The following is a 17,832-nucleotide window of genomic DNA, read 5'->3' as shown; positions in this document are numbered from 1 at the left end:
TGTCTGCCCGCCTCTATGCCTAAACCATATAGAGGCGGGGCAGACAATATTTGATTGACAGCTGAGATTTTTAAATGAGCTTACAACAGCTATGAATGCTTTAATAAAAAAATAGAAATTTGATTTCATGTTTAATTTGAAAAGGACTTTTATTATACAGTCTCAGTGACAGGTCCACGAAAAACGAAAAATATATAGGAAAGCCGGTATTTTTGTCCAGAAATGGTGGCAACACTATGCTGGACTGACTACACAATGTATGGGCTGCTCATTTGGGAATTGGAACCCTTTTGTGAAAGTGAGAGTGGTGCGATCCTTATAAATGTCCTCCGCCAGGGATAAACTACCTCTGAGGGGGGGTAGGTCATTTTTGTTATCACCCACTGCATTTCGCTCAGGTCGCACTACAAATATTTTATGGAACTGTAATATTGGCACAGAGCACAACAGTAATATTGAAGCAATAAAGAAGTTATCTCATGATGCACAATGTATCCATACGTCTGATTTTATGTATAGCGTGCACTTGGCCAGCAGCAGGCAGTGTTTCCATCACTAGATGGAGCTGCAGAGAGACGGAGCCAGGCTGCCGGCTAGGGAACGAGCACTGAGGCACGGAGAGTGAAAGTGGCAGAGCTGAGGGGAGAGCCCGCACACAGGGGAACTGTGGGAACTAAAGTACAGACGGCCGCTGCTCAGTGACAGCAGGTATGTGCTGAGACACGGGTCGCAGAGCTGGTGGGGGGAGGCATGTTGTTTTACACGGAACCGAAGCACTTGCCTGAGCTGTGGCCGGTACATGCTGCCAGTTTACAGGTTCGGTCCTGTATTATATTAACTGCGCTGCCACCCATACACTTTTACTAACAGGGCGGGCAGGAGAGGACTGTCTACTGTATGTGCACTTAATATGTTCCACATTAGTCGGCTGGAGAGGTCTCTCTTGGTGCGACTGTCTGTGTCTGCTGTGTACCGAGCTGGAGTCAGTGCCTGTCCGGCGTCACAACTGGGTTGCCAAAATGAACTGAGAAAACTGCTTCTTCTGTATGTGTGTTTCTTCTGTATGTGTGCTTCTTGCTTATGGGTGCATCTAGTGCCCTGCTGCAGCTACAAGCAACTTTGCTCCTAAACTGAGCTCTCAGATCTGTTGTCATGTGGGGAGGAAAGTGATTGCAGAACACAGTGACCCACACACTGACACTCACACAGTGTCACCTGTACATAGAGCTGCAATTCTCTCCTCACTCCAGTGCACCAGCAGGATATGCCATCCTGTTCCTACTCACAATACTTCTCTCACTTTATCAGCCCTGCTGCCATTCAACTGCAACTTCTGCAAGATATTTCTAAACCTACAAATATTCAGATTCATTTAGAAGGAAGATGCATAGCTGAATATGCAGTTACATAGTTAAATTGGGTTGAAAAAAGACAAAGTCCATCAAGTTCAACCCCTCCAAATGAAAACCCAGCATCCATACACACACCCCTCCCTACTTTTAATTAAAATTCTATATACCCATACCTATATTAACTATAGAGTTTAGTATCACAATAGCCTTTAATATTATGTCTGTCCAAAAAATCATCCAAGCCATTCTTAAAGGCATTAACTGAATCAGCCATCACAACATCACCCGGCAGTGCATTCTACAACCTCACTGTCCTGACTGTGAAGAACCCTCTACGTTGCTTCAAATGAAAGTTCTTTTCTTCTAGTCTAAAGGGGTGGCCTCTGGTACGGTGATCCACTTTATGGGTAAAAAGGTCCCCTGCCATTTGTCTATAATGTCCTCTAATGTACTTGTAAAGTGTAATCATGTCCCCTCGCAAGCGCCTTTTTTCCAGAGAAAACAACCCCAACCTTGACAGTCTACCCTCATAATTTAAGTCTTCCGTCCCTCTAACCAATTTAGTTGCACGTCTCTGCACTCTCTCCAGCTCATTTATATCCCTCTTAAGGACTGGAGTCCAAAACTGAACTGCATACTCCAGATGAGGCCTTAACAGGGACCTATAAAGAGGCATAATTATGTTTTCATCCCTTGAGTTAATGCCCTTTTTTATGCAAGACAGAACTTTATTTGCTTTAGTAGTCACAGAATGACACTGCCCAGAATTAGACAACGTGTTATCTACAAAGACCCCTAGATCCTTTTCATTTAAGGAAACTCCCAACACATTGCCATTTAGTGTATAACTTGCATTTATATTATTTTTGCCAAAGTGCATAACCTTGCATTTATCAACATTGAACCTCATTTTCCAGTTTGCTGCCCAGTTTTCCAGTTTAGACAGATCACTTTGCAAAGTGGCAGCATCCTGCATGGAACCTATAGTTCTGCACAATTTAGTATCATCTGCAAAAATAGAAACAGTACTTTCAATGCCCACCTCCAGGTCATTAATAAACAAGTTGAAAAGCAAGGGACCTAGTACAGAGCCCTGCGGTACTCCACTAACAACACTGGTCCAATTAGAAAATGTTCCATTTACCACCACTCTTTGTAGTCTATCTTTTAGCCAGTTCTCTATCCAGGTACAAATACTATGTTCCAGGCCAACATTCCTTAATTTAACCAGTAACCTTTTGTGTGGCACTGTATCAAATGCTTTAGCAAAGTCTAAGTAAATCACATCCACTGCCATCCCAGAATCGAGGTCTCTACTTACATTCTCATAAAAAGAAATTAAGTTAGTCTGGCAAGATCTATTACGCATAAAACCATGCTGGCACAAACTCATAGTATTATGATTTGCTATGAAGTCCAGTATCTTATCCTTTATTAACCCTTCGAAAAGCTTTCCTAATACTGACGTCAGACTAACTGGCCTATAGTTTTGAGGCTGAGAACGGGATCCTTTTTTGAATAGAGGCACCACATTAGCAATTCGCCAGTCTCTCGGCACTATGCCAGATCTCAATGAATCCTGAAAAATTAAGTAAAGAGGTTTGGCAATCACAGAGCTAAACTCGCTAATTACCCTGGGATGAATACCATCTGGCCCTGGACCTTTGTTAATCTTAACATGTTCAAGTCTCTTTTGAATTTCTTCATGTGTGAACCATGCATCATTAGTTGTATTACTAGAATTGGGAGTGTTAAGAAGGAAACCTTCACTTACTGGTTCTTCATTTGTGTAGACAGATGAAAAATACGAGTTCAGAATCTGCGCTTTTATTTTGTTTTCATCAACCAGCTGACCCCCCCCTCTGATAGTAAGGGTCCCACCCCTTCCTGCTTCATTTTTTTACTATTGACATATTTAAAAAATAATTTTGGATTTTTTTTACTGCTTGCTGCAATATCCTTTTCTATAGCAATTTTAGCTTGCTTTATAGCTTCTTTGCATGATTTATTGGCCTCCTTGTACCTTATAAATGTTTCGGCTGTACCAGCTAACTTGAAAGCCTTAAAAGCACGTCTTTTCTTACCCACCTCAACACCAACGCTTCTATTGAACCAAAAAGGTTTTGCTTTGCAACGACGTTCCTTGCTTACAAGTGGAATATACTGACAAGTATATTTATTAAGCAGCATTTTAAAGACTTCCCATTTTTGTTCTGTGTTTAACCCTGTGAAAAGCATTTCCCACTTAATATGTTGCAGAGATGCTCTTATACTGTCAAAGTTTGCACGTCTGAAATTTAGTGTTTTAGTTACTCCCTTATAGAATTGCTTCTGCAACAGAATCTCAAAGGAGACCATGTTATGATCACTATTCCCTAAATGCTCACCCACACAAATGTTAGAGATGAGTTCAGTATTGTTAGTTATTACAAGGTCCAAAAGAGAGTTATTCCTAGTAGGTTCTTGAACGAGCTGGAATAAAAAGTTGTCATTCAGCATATTTACAAACCTACTAGCTTTTTCTGTCTTAGCAACCCCATTACCCCAGTCAATGTCTGGATAATTGAAGTCACCCATAGCAACAACTTGACCCAGCTGTGAAGCTGCTTGTATCTGCAAGAGTAGCTGGGCTTCATACTCGACACTTATACGAGGTGGTTTATAGCATACACCAATGATAATTCTTTTTGATACCTTTTGCCCAGTCGAAATCTCTACCCAGAGTGATTCTACACCCTCACCAGTGCCAGCTATTTTTATTTCTTTAGCGCATGGCTTTAATTCAGGCTTAACATACAAACACACTCCTCCACCCTTTTTAATCCCTCTGTCCCTCCTAAAAAGGGTGTAACCATTTAAATTCACAATCCAGTCACATGTTTCATCCAACCATGTCTCAGTGATACCAATTATATCATAATTTTTAGAGCATGCAATTAATTCTAGGTCTCCCATTTTACCTGACAAACTCCGTGCATTTGCCAGCATACAGCGGAGGTTACTACTTTTACTTTTGAAATGTGCATTACTTAGTGAAGAATTATACGTTAAGTTAGTATTATTCTGTTTTCCTTGTAACAGAGGGACCTCCTTAGCTGGTAAACTGTATGTAAAGGTGTAAGTTCGTCTATAACAACAATGATAAAGCATATAGCCAAGTGGCACATTGATGTTTGGCATGGCAGCCTATATTTTCTCTTACAGCATGTGGCGAGTTGAGGATTTGTGTTCACAAATGAGCTAAATGGTGTTTTTTCTTGCCTTTGCAACAAGTTTAGGTGCTTTATTTATAAAGCCTGCAATCAGCAATTGTCTATAACCTATCACCCATTACCGTTGAGAATATTCTCGCGTCAAAATTAAGGCCACTCATATGTTTACTAAAGTCCGATGAGTATAATGTGCCTCCATTTGGCAAATATTACTGTTGCCGTTGCTGGGCATTTTTAAAAATGTCAAAATACTTTTTAGTGAACTTGAATAGACAATGAGGGTAATACAACAACAAGTGCAACATTTGCTCCCGCAGCGACCCGTCTGTAAGTTGCATTTGCCTTTGCAACCTCTGGGACATTCTGTAAATATGTCATTGGGTATTTGTTTGCAGACAAGGAGCAAACTGTGTACTTGTAATTACATTGACGTTTTTAGAAATGTTCGGACATGATTATCCTGTACAGGTAGGCGGCTTTTGCTCAGTGGGAGTAGCAGTAGCACCGGAATCTCTTCAAAAGTAACTTTACCCACAGTCTCTAATGTAAATGTCCACCAGAGGCCAGATTGTGTATACATGTTAGTTTGGGTGAAATAGCCTAGCATATTGTATTATACTCAGTTTCTATTTTTTCTCAGCAGCTGCTTTAGAACAAGGGCATTGAACTTGACAAACGCTGTCACTAACCTCAGATCACTTCTCACTGAGTTAAATCAGAAGTGTAGGCTGCTGGACACCTGCTAATAGCTCTAGAAAGCTTGGCACATTATGTTCTAGGCATACAGAAATACTTTGTGCAAGATAAAACATTTCACATTATTCTTTGACAATAATAGGGCTGTATGTTCTGCAAAAACATCTCTTAAAAGGGTGGTTCACCTTTAAGTTAAAGGGATACTGTCTTGATTTCTATGGCGTAGTTCTTATTCCTAAATTACACTGTTTACACTGCAAATAATTCACTCTACCATCTAAAATTTCATTCCTGAATCAGCAAGTGAATATTGTTTAGTTGTAATACTGGTGTGTAGGCAGCCATCTCAGGTCATTTTGCCTGGTCATATGTTTTCAGAAAGAGCCAGTGATGCACTATTGGACTGCTTTCAGGCATGCTATTGTTTCTCCTACTCAATGTAACTGAATTTGGTCGCAGTGGGACATGGGTTTTTACTATTTAGTGCTGGTTTTATAACTACCAGGGAGCTCTTATCTGGTTACCATCCCATTGTTCTGCTGATGGGCTGCTGGGGGAAGGGAGGGGTTGATATCAATCCAACTTGCAGTGCAGCAGTAAAGAGTGACTGAAGTTTATCAGAGCATGACTGGGGGGCACCTGGGAAACTGACAATATGCCTTGCCCCATGTCAGATTTCAAAATGAATTATAAAAAAAATCAGATTTCAGCGAAGAAGTCTGCTGGAGCAGCATTAATAACTGATGTATTTTGAAAAAAACAAGAACAAGAAGGTACTGCTACAAAACAGTTAGCTGAACTTTGAAAAGTTTAATTGTATAATAAGAAAATATTGGAAATTACATTTGCCATTGCATTTAGTACTCAAACCTGTTAAAACATCTTTCATTATTTATAAATATAATTATGCATTAAACTAAATCAAATACTGAAAGCAGCCTTAATATACAGAGGGCATTTTTTTTTGTCCAAGCTATTGGTTTTTATGTTAGAAAAGACTGAGTACAATATTTAGCAGAACTACATTTTTTTCAGTATTAAACAACTGAAAGTGAAATATTAGTCCATAATCATTATATGTTTCTAGAAGTCTATTAGACAATTAGAATTAAAATCATAAAATTAACTAGCTCTAGTTTTATTGCTCCCACTTCAGTCACTCTAAAAACTTTATGGCAGGTACAGGAAGTCCAAAAACCTCATGGTTACCATAAGTGTTAGGTGCAGTTCTACCTTGAACCAGCATGGTCTGTAAAACAGTAGCTGGGGATTAGTAGATGTGAGGGCGTTAATGATGTGCCTCTTTTATATTCCTACTTCTGTCCCTGCAATCCTATGTGACCGCTATTGTACCGAATATTCTTTTGACCTTGTTATCCTCTATTTATGATTTTAAAAGACATAAATAAGAGGAGCGGCAACTGTTAAGTGATGGAATGACAAATAAGGTTTAACTGTCAGTACAGTAAGATTCAAGGTCTTTTGTTTACATGCAAAAACGATGCTTTTTTTTTTCAATTAAATACATTTTTATCCTTTGTACACAAAATCTGCATTCCTGTGATGCCTGTGTGATGACTAAGTTTGTCCTCTTCTAAGAAGGTCAGACTTATGCTAAGGTCTAAGGGGACCATTTTTTGAAGCTTGTAAAAATTGTCTATAACCTATCGCCCATTACCGTTGAGAATATTCTCGCGACAAAATTAAGGACACTCATATGTTTACAGGGTCGGACTGGGGGGCCCGGGGCCCACCGGGACTCCAGTCCAGGGCCCCCCTACAGACCCCCGTCCCCCTGCTGCAACGCGTCGTCCTCACACGATGGCCCCCTCTGTGTGTGCACCGCGCTCCATCTGCACGCATGCGCGCACGGCGCTGCGTCTGCACGCATGCGCGCACGGCGCTGCGTCTGCACGCATGCGCGCACGGCGCTGCGTCTGCACGCATGCGCACACTGCGCATCCACGAAGATACTTTTTTTTTTTTTTCAAAAAACAAGCATCGGGGGAGGGGGCCTGGCCCGGCGGGGGCCCACGAGGGTCGGGGCCCACCGGGTTTTTTCCCGGTGTCCCGCCGGGCCAGTCCGACACTGTATGTTTACTAAAGTCAGATGAGAGAAATTTGTCTTGCGATAAGTGGCACTCACTTAGGTTAACTGCATAATCTGCTTTAAATCTTGCAGACTTTTTTGGCACCACTACCAATGACAACACTAATTCCGGGGGCGTAACCACAGAGGAAGCAGGCCCAGCGGGTGCAGCGTGGCCCAAAGGGTATATTGGGCCCCATGAGGCCCTAATTAATGAGCAATTTCAATATATTTTAGTAACACAGGCAAAATCTGCATTCCTGTGATGCCTGTGTGACGACTAAGTTTGTCCTCTTCTAAGAAGGTCAGACTTATGCTAAGGTCTAAGGGGTCAATTTATTGAAGCTTGTAAAAATTGTCTACAACCTATCGCCCATTACTGTTGAGAATATTCAAGCGACAAAATTAAGGACACTCATATGTTTACTAAAGTCCGATGAGAGAAGTTTGTCTTGCGATAAGTGGCACTCACTTAGGTTAACTGCTTAATCTGCTTTAAATCTTGCAGACTTTTTTGGCACCACTACCAATGACAACACTAATGCAGGGGCGTAACCACAGAGGAAGCAGGCCCGGCGGCTGCAGCGTGGCCCAAGGGGTATATGGGGCCCCATGAGGCCCTAATTAATGAGCAATTTCAATATATTTTAGTAAAACAGGGAAACCTCTGGATGTGTTGGTGGCCGTAAAATTAATTAGCTGTGGGGCCCAGTAACATCTAGTTATGCCACTGCAATAATGAATATATATATATGTATATATATGTAGAAAGGCTGTGGCACACACCTACTGGAGCAAGGACCCAGGTGCTATTCAGAAAAAGTTATATATCCATCTAGAAAGCTGAAGCACACTGGGATTTGTCAAGATAAAACTTATTTTATTTTATATGATCATGTATATGTATTTATATATATTCATTAGTGCAGTGGCATAACTAGTATATTATTAAATATACTTATGGCCAATTAAGTTCTATCAGGAATAAATTATTTTCTCATTTTCCTGGGAACTCCGGCTTCCAGACAAATATTTGATAAAAGGCCCACATAACATAGAAATCCCTAATATATCCATCACAGTTACCTGTTTCTTCAAAAAGTATGAATAAATGCAATTTCTATGATGAAATCCAGCTGTTTAACATTTCTTCTCTTTCTGCATCATTTGAAATCCTTGCAGGGAAGGAGGGACTAAAACACTGATCGTAGCAACTACTCCACAGCTGTAAGACAGCTGTGCATTTCACTTTGATGTTCCGTTCCTTATTGAAATCACATGTGCAGGGAATTGTGGGGTTTGGAGGATGCAGTCTTAGGACATCTGGCTGTTGATACAAAGTAACAGTATTCAGCCAGCTCAGCAAAGTAGTCAGACAGATCAGCAGGAGAGCAGGGGGCTAAGCTTAAGGAATTGTCAGATACCATTAAAAATCATGAAAAGTCTGCATATTTTTTCAATGATGTATGTTGCAAACTCGCTTGAAATTATGTTAACTTTTCAAAAAGCTCAAGTTATGTTTTTGTGGAGTTCCCCTTTAATAAATTCACTTAAAATATTTATAAGTATCATTCTGCAATCACTCTCTGGGTGCAATGCCACTCTGTGGATGACAATTGGCAACAATTTTGTCTATATTTTGTGACAATTCTGGCGATAATTTACATAGCATGAATGCAACAGTAAGCATTAATATATGTGTTCGCCAGAATATTCGCAATTACAGAAGTGCTCGCATTTTAATAAACTTGCTCTTGTGGATTTTCAGGTGTTTTTTCTTGTGCAGGCTATTATTGCTGCTTATCACACCTTAGTAAACTGACACCTTATAAGTGATCCTTTTACTCGAATTGTCCAAAATGCCCTCTTAGTTAAATGGATTAACTTTCAGTATGACATACAGTAGATTAACTTTGCAACCATGCATTGATTTGAATAAGACTGGAATATGACTAGGAGAGATCATGAAAAGAAAGATAATAGAGTAATAAAAAGTAGCAATAACTTTAAGGGGCCGATTCACTAAGCTCGAGTGAAGGATTCGAATGAAAAAAATTCGAATTTCGAAGTATTTTTTTGGTACTTCGACCATCTAATTGGTTAAATTCGTTCGAATACAAACGAAATTGAACGAATCGAACGAAAAATCGTTCGACTATTCGACCATTCAATAGTCGAAGTACTTTCCCTTTAAAAAAAACTTCGACCCCCTACTTCGGCAGGTAAAACCTACCGAAGTCAATGTTAGCCTATGGGGAAGGTCCCCATAGGTTTGCTAACCTTTTTTTGATCGAAGGATTTTCCTTCGATCGTTGGATTAAAATCCTTCGAATCGTTCGATTCGAAGGATTTAATCGTTCGATCGAACGAAAAATCGTTTGATCGATCGAACGAACGTTTAGCGCTAAATCCTTTGACTTCGATATTCGAAGTCGAAGGATTTCAATTCGAGGGTCGAATTTCGAAGTATTTTTTACTTCGAAATTCGACCCTTAGTGAATCTGCCCCTAAATGTTTAGCCTTACAGACCTTTTGTTTTTAGATGGGGTCCCCTTCAAAAATACCCCATTCAATTTACATGTTAAAAAGAACTATTGTAATGAAAGTTGGTAACAGAAAAACGCAATGAGAATCTTTTCCTTTGTGCAAATTTTGTATAGCATTTGCGAACCCAGAAACTTTTTAGCGACCACTTCCGACAGTGGAAGAAAAATTGCAAATTTAATAGTTTGCTTCAGTGTGCAGTGTATGTAATAAAATTTCTTACTGAAAAAGTTATGTTTGTGCCAAAAAGATTACATCTTCAAGCACTTCTTAAAAGTGCGCAATTAAAATTCGCAGTGCAATAACAATCTAAGGATTGCCACTGCCTTGACAGCCAAATAAACTATTTCTGTGTGAGGCTATAATTTATGTTGTTGTTTTTTTATTATCATTCTAGAACGTATTGTTCTATTCAGGAGTCTTCTTTTCTTCTTCAAGTCTCTCATTCAAACCACTGTCTGGTTGCTAGAGTAATTCGGACCATACCAAGATAGTTGTTGAAATTCCAAACTGGAGATCTGCTAAACAAATAGTCAAACAATTTAAAACTATAACTAGTAACAAATGAAGACCGATTGCAAATTCCTTTAGTATATCACTCTCCACATCATACTTTAATGTTAGAAAGGGTGAACAACTCCTATAACCCCTAACAACCCATAGAAAAGTAAAGAGTTACTTTACATTCAAATAATGAATGAACATAGATGCTGTATTCTTGCATGGAATGGAGTGTTCTGGCTGCTCTTGTGACCAAAATTTTGCATTGTAAATGTGTCAACTCTACTTAATTCAAAAATGACAAATATATTTGGAACACAAAGATCCAGAAGAATTCAAATGAATAAATATGCCTATTTAGTCAAAGTTACTATTGTTTCTTCTATGATAGATCACAGATCTTTGAGCTCTGAGCTTTTAAACATGGGGGCTATCTGAGTACTGGCAAAATGAGCACAGTGACAAGACTATTATAAAATAAACAAGAGTGTGTCTGTATGCTTGATACTTGATCAGGGGGATCACTGTCTTGTGGAAGTGATTGTTGCCAACACTGGCCATTGGTAAATGAAGTATTTAGTTGTATTACCTTACAGTACTGGAACACTTAGCAGCTTCAGGATATTTTAGTGGTACAGATAAGACTGGTTAGTTAAGTAAGAGCATTGTGCTTTAAAACATCATGTATATGCAAACTGGTAGAATGTAAAATGAAAACAAAACATTTTTGTTTACCCTTGCATTGCCAGCTGCAGCAACTGAGACCATGCATAAACAAAAAAAGAACCTGGAAATGTAGAGTATGCAGTGCTGGTACCGTGTTTACTTGTGCCACACTGAAAATCTTGAAACCAAAGTTTAGTCCTAAACAAAAGAAAAAGTGGTGTATACTTATACACCATTGCTTCTTTTCTGAAGTGCAAGAAAACAGAAAATAAATATGTGTTTTAGGGTGTGAATGAATCTCAGGAAAATCACCTTGGCGTTCCATGTGATTCACATAAGGTGGCATTTTTAGCAAGTACAGACAAAATACCTAAAACTTTTATCTGAGCCATTAGCCCAAAGCAAATCCAGGTTATAAAACACATAAACATTATGTTAGCTCTGATTTTAAACATGAACTAAAGTTTTCCTGCTCATTTATGAATATAGTTTAATGTATCACAGCACCTGGAATGTCTACCAAATGGCATATTAACAGTAGCACCAAATGCAGAAATTTATTTTGAGAAGTTTTTCATTCAAGTTATTCATATTTATTTCCATTGCTTCACTAAATTCAAAAGATTGAAAATTGAATCGAGTTTGATAGAATTTAAATCAAATTCGATTCGAGTTTTCGGGTCGTTTAAATTTGTCCGAGTCTTTAAAATTCGATTTTATTAATACATTTCCCCAAGTCAAATGTCAATTTCGATCTAATTTAAGGGAGTTTTTAAAAACCGCACATGAATTCAAATACGACCATTGATAAATGTGCCTCCCAGTATATTGAGATGAGGAAAATCATTCAGAGTTCATAATTCTATTAGTCTTTAGTGGAGTGTGAGTAACAGGTGGGTCAAACACCAGTGTCAGGAACTCCCTAGTCTAGAACTGGTTTGTGCTGGCTGCTACTCCTCTGGGTTGAGCCACCGAAGGCAGTGTGGTTTTGGCCTGGTTCTTTATGTTAATGACTTTTCCTCCTGTGTTTATTTCTTGCCTGGCTCCCATGATCCTGCTGCAGTTAAAGGAGAATTAAAGCTTTACTAAAGAAGTACGCTAGAAATGTTGTACAATATGTTTTGGGCTTCTGTACCAGCCTAAGGCAACCACAGCCCTTTAGCAGGGAAGATCTGTGCCTCTGAAGTTGACTCACAATATACAGTACACATAGAATATAAATGTCACAATATAAGGCTGATTAATAATTAATACAGATAATTTGTATATCCATGTACCAATGTTGGGACTTAACCTTCAATCTTATGCCCTTGAATGTTGAAATACTATAGATAACCCAGACAAGATTACTAAAGGGAAATATTTATTCACAACCATGTCAAAAAGATACTTGTTAAAACCAGATTAAAAACAGAAGGTGCTGCATGTGGGAGGAGGGATCCCTCTCCTTGGAATGCATAACCACACCACCGGATTTAAATAAATCAGATGGGAGGAAAATGCATGTTACATGAAAGTTAAATCGATTTGTTGGTGGACACTCCATTTCTTATAGCCCCTGACTATAACAATTATTGATATTCTTTGGTTTATTAAATTTTCGGGTAATTTAATACAGATAATTACTACATGGCAGCACAGAAACCAGTCCAACTAGCATCAGAATTTAATAATCAGCCTTATAGCATCAGCATATATGACAGACTTACATATGTTGGAGCGCTGAAAATACATGTTAATAATTTTCTTCTAGATAATTTGCGACGACCCCTAAGCTTAGCTTCTCAGTAGCTGCTCAGAACCCACTGAGGAGTTATTCACTAAAATCCGAAAAATTCTCATTATTTTATTAAAACCACACATTCATTTATGAAAAACACTTCAAAACCAAACTCCGATTCACATTTTTACCTTATTTATCAATAAATTTACTTGAAAAAATATGGCGCGGGAAAAGACGCAATAAAAATGTGAAAAAATCTTTTCAGATTCGACTCCTAGAAATTCTGGACTTTTTTGGATCATTGTCTGAAAATCACAATTTTTCGGATTCTTGTACAAAACCCCGTGCAGATTATGATATCTTCCAATTGTTAAAGGGACATCTGCCATTGACTTCTACATGACCTCAGAAAGTTTGAGATGGAGTACTTTTTTATTCAGTCTTTTAGCAAGTTTTTTTCCCCTTTTAAACTCCAACCACAATAAATCAGACTTTAATAAATAACCCCCAAAGTGTCTGAAACTTTAGGCTGGTGAATAAGTTTATAATATAACTAGTTTACCTGTTACTTTGCAACAGCACAATACCAAGAAAAGAAAAATAGCTCACTTAAAAGGCTATGCTGGTGGCACATCAACATAAATACAGGGCTGATCCTATCAAATGTGGGGCCCAATTGGGACCATGTTGGCGGGGCCCCTAGACAAAGTGTTGCTGGCTACTGACACACCAAGTATTTAAGAAAATAAGGGCATACAGGCACAAAATAGAAAGGAAAGGGGCAGACAAGGTAAGAGAGTGAGAGGGATGAAATAGGGGCACATAATAGGTGCACACAGGGTAAGAGAGGGAGGGAGGAAATAGGAGAGTGGATTGGGCCAATTAGTTTGGGGCAGGCTGGGCCGATTCAGCTTGGGAGCAGGCTTGGTTGGATTGGGGGCAGGCAGGGCCTATCAAGGTTGGAGGAAAGCTGGGCCTATGAGAGTTGGGGGCAGGCTAGACCTATGGAGTTGGGGATAGGCTGGCTTATCAGAGTTGGGGGTGGGCTGGATCTATGGATTTGGGGATGGGCTGGACTCTCAAAGTTGGGGGCAGGCCAGGCAGCATCATGTGCTGAGGGAAATATTATCTGTGCTGCCCTGTGTTACGGGGCCCCCAGAGGTGCGGGGCCCTATTGGGCCCAATTGGTCCAATAGGCCTAAGGCCGGCCCTGCATAAATATATATTTATATTATTGCTAGTAATATTTCATGCAGGACAGACATGGAGGGTTCATAAAATATATTGCTGTTTTATAGAATCCCATATGATTCTTTGGTATGAGTACTTACCTGTGTTTATGTGAAAAAAAAGTTTATTTTATATATGAATTAAAATGAAACCTTGCAGACGATCTTCTTAATCTTAGAAAATAAGCTGTTTCACAATGACTAATTTGCACAATTTTTGTTTTTCTGCTTTAGTTAAACTGATGCGTAACAGACGTTTTGATCAAAAGGCAGACCACTGTGTGTATCCGGTCTGGCATCTTAGACACACCATCAGGGTCTTTGCACTTCTGGTAAGATTGATAGTTGCCTTCCTAAGATGATCCTCTGTAGGACATATAGGAAGAGGCTAATCTTTTCCACATCTGTTTCATTCATACAGAAGGGGTTACAGATATCCTACCTTCGAACTAGCATTAGCAATACATTCTCTGGAGAAAGGTAGCTCAGAGTATCTCACAATATCTCAGTATCTTATCAGTGACTTCACTGAAACAATAGTGTTGCTTAGGTTGAAATTGAAAAAAACACATTTAATATAGCCTGAAATCATATATATGAATACAAATTGAAAAAAATCTGTACACATCACTTTATTAAGCATGTACTATAATAATTGTGTCCAATCACTTAATTAACGTGACAAAGTTCTGCTCAAAGTCACTAAATATTTAGCCTTATTGCACCAGTGTAGTATTGTACAGTACAGAGAGATCTGATTTAGGCCCCCATCTGGACTAAAGCAGTAAACATTTAATGATTATAGTTGCATATTGTGGTTTGCACATGGGCAGTCCAATCAGGGAATGATTTGTGGTAAGGAAAAATACACACTCATTAGTAACTAACATCTATACTTAGACTGAGGGTACACAGAGCATTGACTTTGCTTCTCTCAGGCTGCTTTATTTGTGCAAGCTAACAGAAGCGGGTCCGCTATGTTGCTCAGCTCCATTTTCTGCACTTAAAAGTATAGCTTCTACTTGCATGCAGGCAGTGGTATATTTTGTAGGATGCCAAACAATGGTATACATATAAAGAGAATTATATTATTATTACCATGTATATATAGAGCGCCAACATATTTCTCAGAGATTATGTATATTTAATGCATTGTTATCACCTCCATGCTTGTGAATCCCATTTTCTATAAGGCTAAGTCAAAAGGCACTTTTATTGGCAAAGTTAATAGCATATTTTACCAGTGTCAGGTCAAGAAATATTTATGTTAATAATGGTTAAATGGCCACTAAATCAATGAATATGCAGTTAAGTTATGTCTGCACTGAATGGTACAGTCAGTAAAAGTATGTTGCTAGCATTCAGGTTGACGTTCCATCCTGGGTCAACATAAACATAAGTCAATGTTTGTCTTGTACTTTTTGAAAAAATACACCTTTGTCATAATCTGTTAGCAGTCATTTGCATGGCTACATTCACATACTATAATATAACTAGAAGGCACACTGTCCTAATCAGCTGCAATAGGACAAGTGATAAGTACAGGACCCTGATATGGCCTGTGTCTACTTGTGTATCTAAATGATGTGGAAGTTAAGGAATGGGGATGCCTATGTGTTTCTGCCCATCTGCCCCTTATCCAAAAAAGGTGCAGAACCAAGGCATATTATGGTGGTCCAAGGGTTGCATTGCTGATGGAATGTACATGCTGCCAGTATAAGGAAGAAGGGAACTAGCTGTACTTGGAGCAGGGTGCGGGCAAAGGTGAAATGCCAGTAGGGGCGTGGTCAGGTGAGAGTGCAGAGGGGTTGTGAATAGTTAGCCTGGCATAGGGGCACACAAAACTGAAAGCAAAGTACAGGGTATTTTGAAATAGCTTGGGATTTCAGCTGTAGATGGGTGGCCACCTAAACACCTAAGCCAGCACCCAGCACTTTTTTTTTCTGCAGCACTTATCATAGGACAATTCTTTCTTATTCCAGTATTAATTAAAAGCTTAACTATTCTAGGCACACAAACATTCACAAGGCAAAACATCATGGTGTATTGACTATGCAAATACGTGGAGACAGACTGTACAAACCACTGCAACACATATGCTGCCAAGCATTGTTTACTAAATTGTAAGGTTGAACATAAAGAACGTGTCTTTTTCCAACCTCACCTACTATGTTAATTTGTATGCACTATACTATCACTAATTATCTCTAATATAAGGGGAAAAAGAAAAGATCCATATTGAACAAATAAACAAGGTGAAAAGTTTGGGAGTGGGAGCTCAGAAATACCTGATAAATGTAATAGTTCTACAGTTTTACAGTCTGAATCGAAAACAATATTTATATGTATAAGCAATAGTTACATTCATATGGTATTAAATATCAGATTCGGAGGACTGCACACCGGATCATTTAAAAAGTTGAGTCTTTATTCATCAACATTAAAATACACACATAGCATCATGGGCCTGGTGCGTTTTGGGCATTCCACCCTTCCTCATAGGCATAGGCATGTTATCAACTAAACCATGAACTGTAATAATTAATAGTAAATTATATGAAAGCTTGGGGATGGTGGGACTAGATTCTACACCTAAGAATCAAATTAAAGATAATTATTTCTGGGAGACTTTAGTAATAGCTGTAGGAGGTATTACTCCAAACTGGAATTTATTCAAGTCACAAACATGGCTAACCAAGGAAATTCCATTTTGATACATTATACCGTATTTTAAACTGAATGAACAAGAACTTTAGAATGTAGTTTATTGTAGTAATTCAGACAGAGATTTGGTAAATAGTATTTCAATTGCCAAGTATTTGAAACGTAATTTACCATGTGTACCAGTAGAACAGAATATACAGTAAGAGATGCATCTATTGTAAATAAATGACTTGACTAAGTAGTATTGACTTTATTAAACTGCCGTGGTCATATATTTAATTGGAAGCAGCAATCCCAGCTATTGCATCCATATGTTATAAATGTAAGCAATAAACCAGCAGTGTGTTCTGTCTAAATCTCATAATAAAACACCACTTTTCTGCAACCTGGCAAATAAAACTCTAAAGAAAAACATATTGTGCATTTGCACCTGGACCTAAATTGACCTAGTTCTATTAAGACCTTGCTCTATAGCAATATTCATTGCCTGGCAGGCACTTCCACATATCCTCTATTTTTTTCACATTTCTGCACAAAGAACATATATACAATTTATATGACATAAATAATTAACAGTAAAAACTGATTATAAATGACTACAGCACAGTTAGTACAAACACAGCAAATAGTTAATATTATTTATTGTTTTGATTTTATACAAATATCAGAGTAAACAATCCTTATAGTATGTTGCACTTTCTCATTTAATCCTTTAAACAAGAGAGTGCACAGTATAGTTCAAAAGTGAACCCAAATTCGTGGGGCCTCCAGCGTTTTTCTTCAGGCACCGTAGATTCTGTAGTGGTAGGCAGTTAAAGGGATAATTTAACTTTGTGTTCTGTAGCACTGTCTGTATTAGGGGCTTGTAAAGGGGGACATGTAGGTATATAAATCCAAACAAAAAAGTTTGTGCTCTAATATTGAGTTACAGTATATATTAAAACAATAGCAAGGGATAGACATACTACTTTAAAGGGGACCTATAAACCTACAAATAATTCCAATTCCTTTTCTATGGTGTTAATCAAACCAAATAAATGTTTATTATGTTATATAAATTATTTCAATCTTGTTTCCTTTTGTCTTGGATTTCACAGTCACAGCAAGCAGGTAGCAGTGATTTTGTGGACACTTATTAAAGCTAACATTACCTCTT

The 17,832-nt window shown here is 38.5% G+C and overlaps 1 protein-coding gene across 1 annotated transcript in view; it reads left to right on the top strand.

The window, feature by feature from the left end:
• The first annotated feature begins 614 nt into the window (after positions 1-614).
• The window catches only part of bmpr1b.S (bone morphogenetic protein receptor type 1B S homeolog), a 265,162-nt gene continuing 247,944 nt past the window's right edge, over positions 615-17,832 (top strand). The window contains exons 1-2 of the mRNA XM_041579676.1: positions 615-708; positions 14,247-14,344. The gene's annotated coding sequence lies outside the window, so the exon portion shown is untranslated. The remainder of the gene's footprint in view (positions 709-14,246; positions 14,345-17,832) is intronic.

This window comes from Xenopus laevis, chromosome 1S (genome assembly GCF_017654675.1).
Source record: "Xenopus laevis strain J_2021 chromosome 1S, Xenopus_laevis_v10.1, whole genome shotgun sequence".
NCBI lineage: Eukaryota > Metazoa > Chordata > Amphibia > Anura > Pipidae > Xenopus > Xenopus laevis.
The sequence above is the reverse complement of the archived record's forward strand: the minus strand, read 5'-3'. Positions and strand labels throughout refer to the sequence as shown.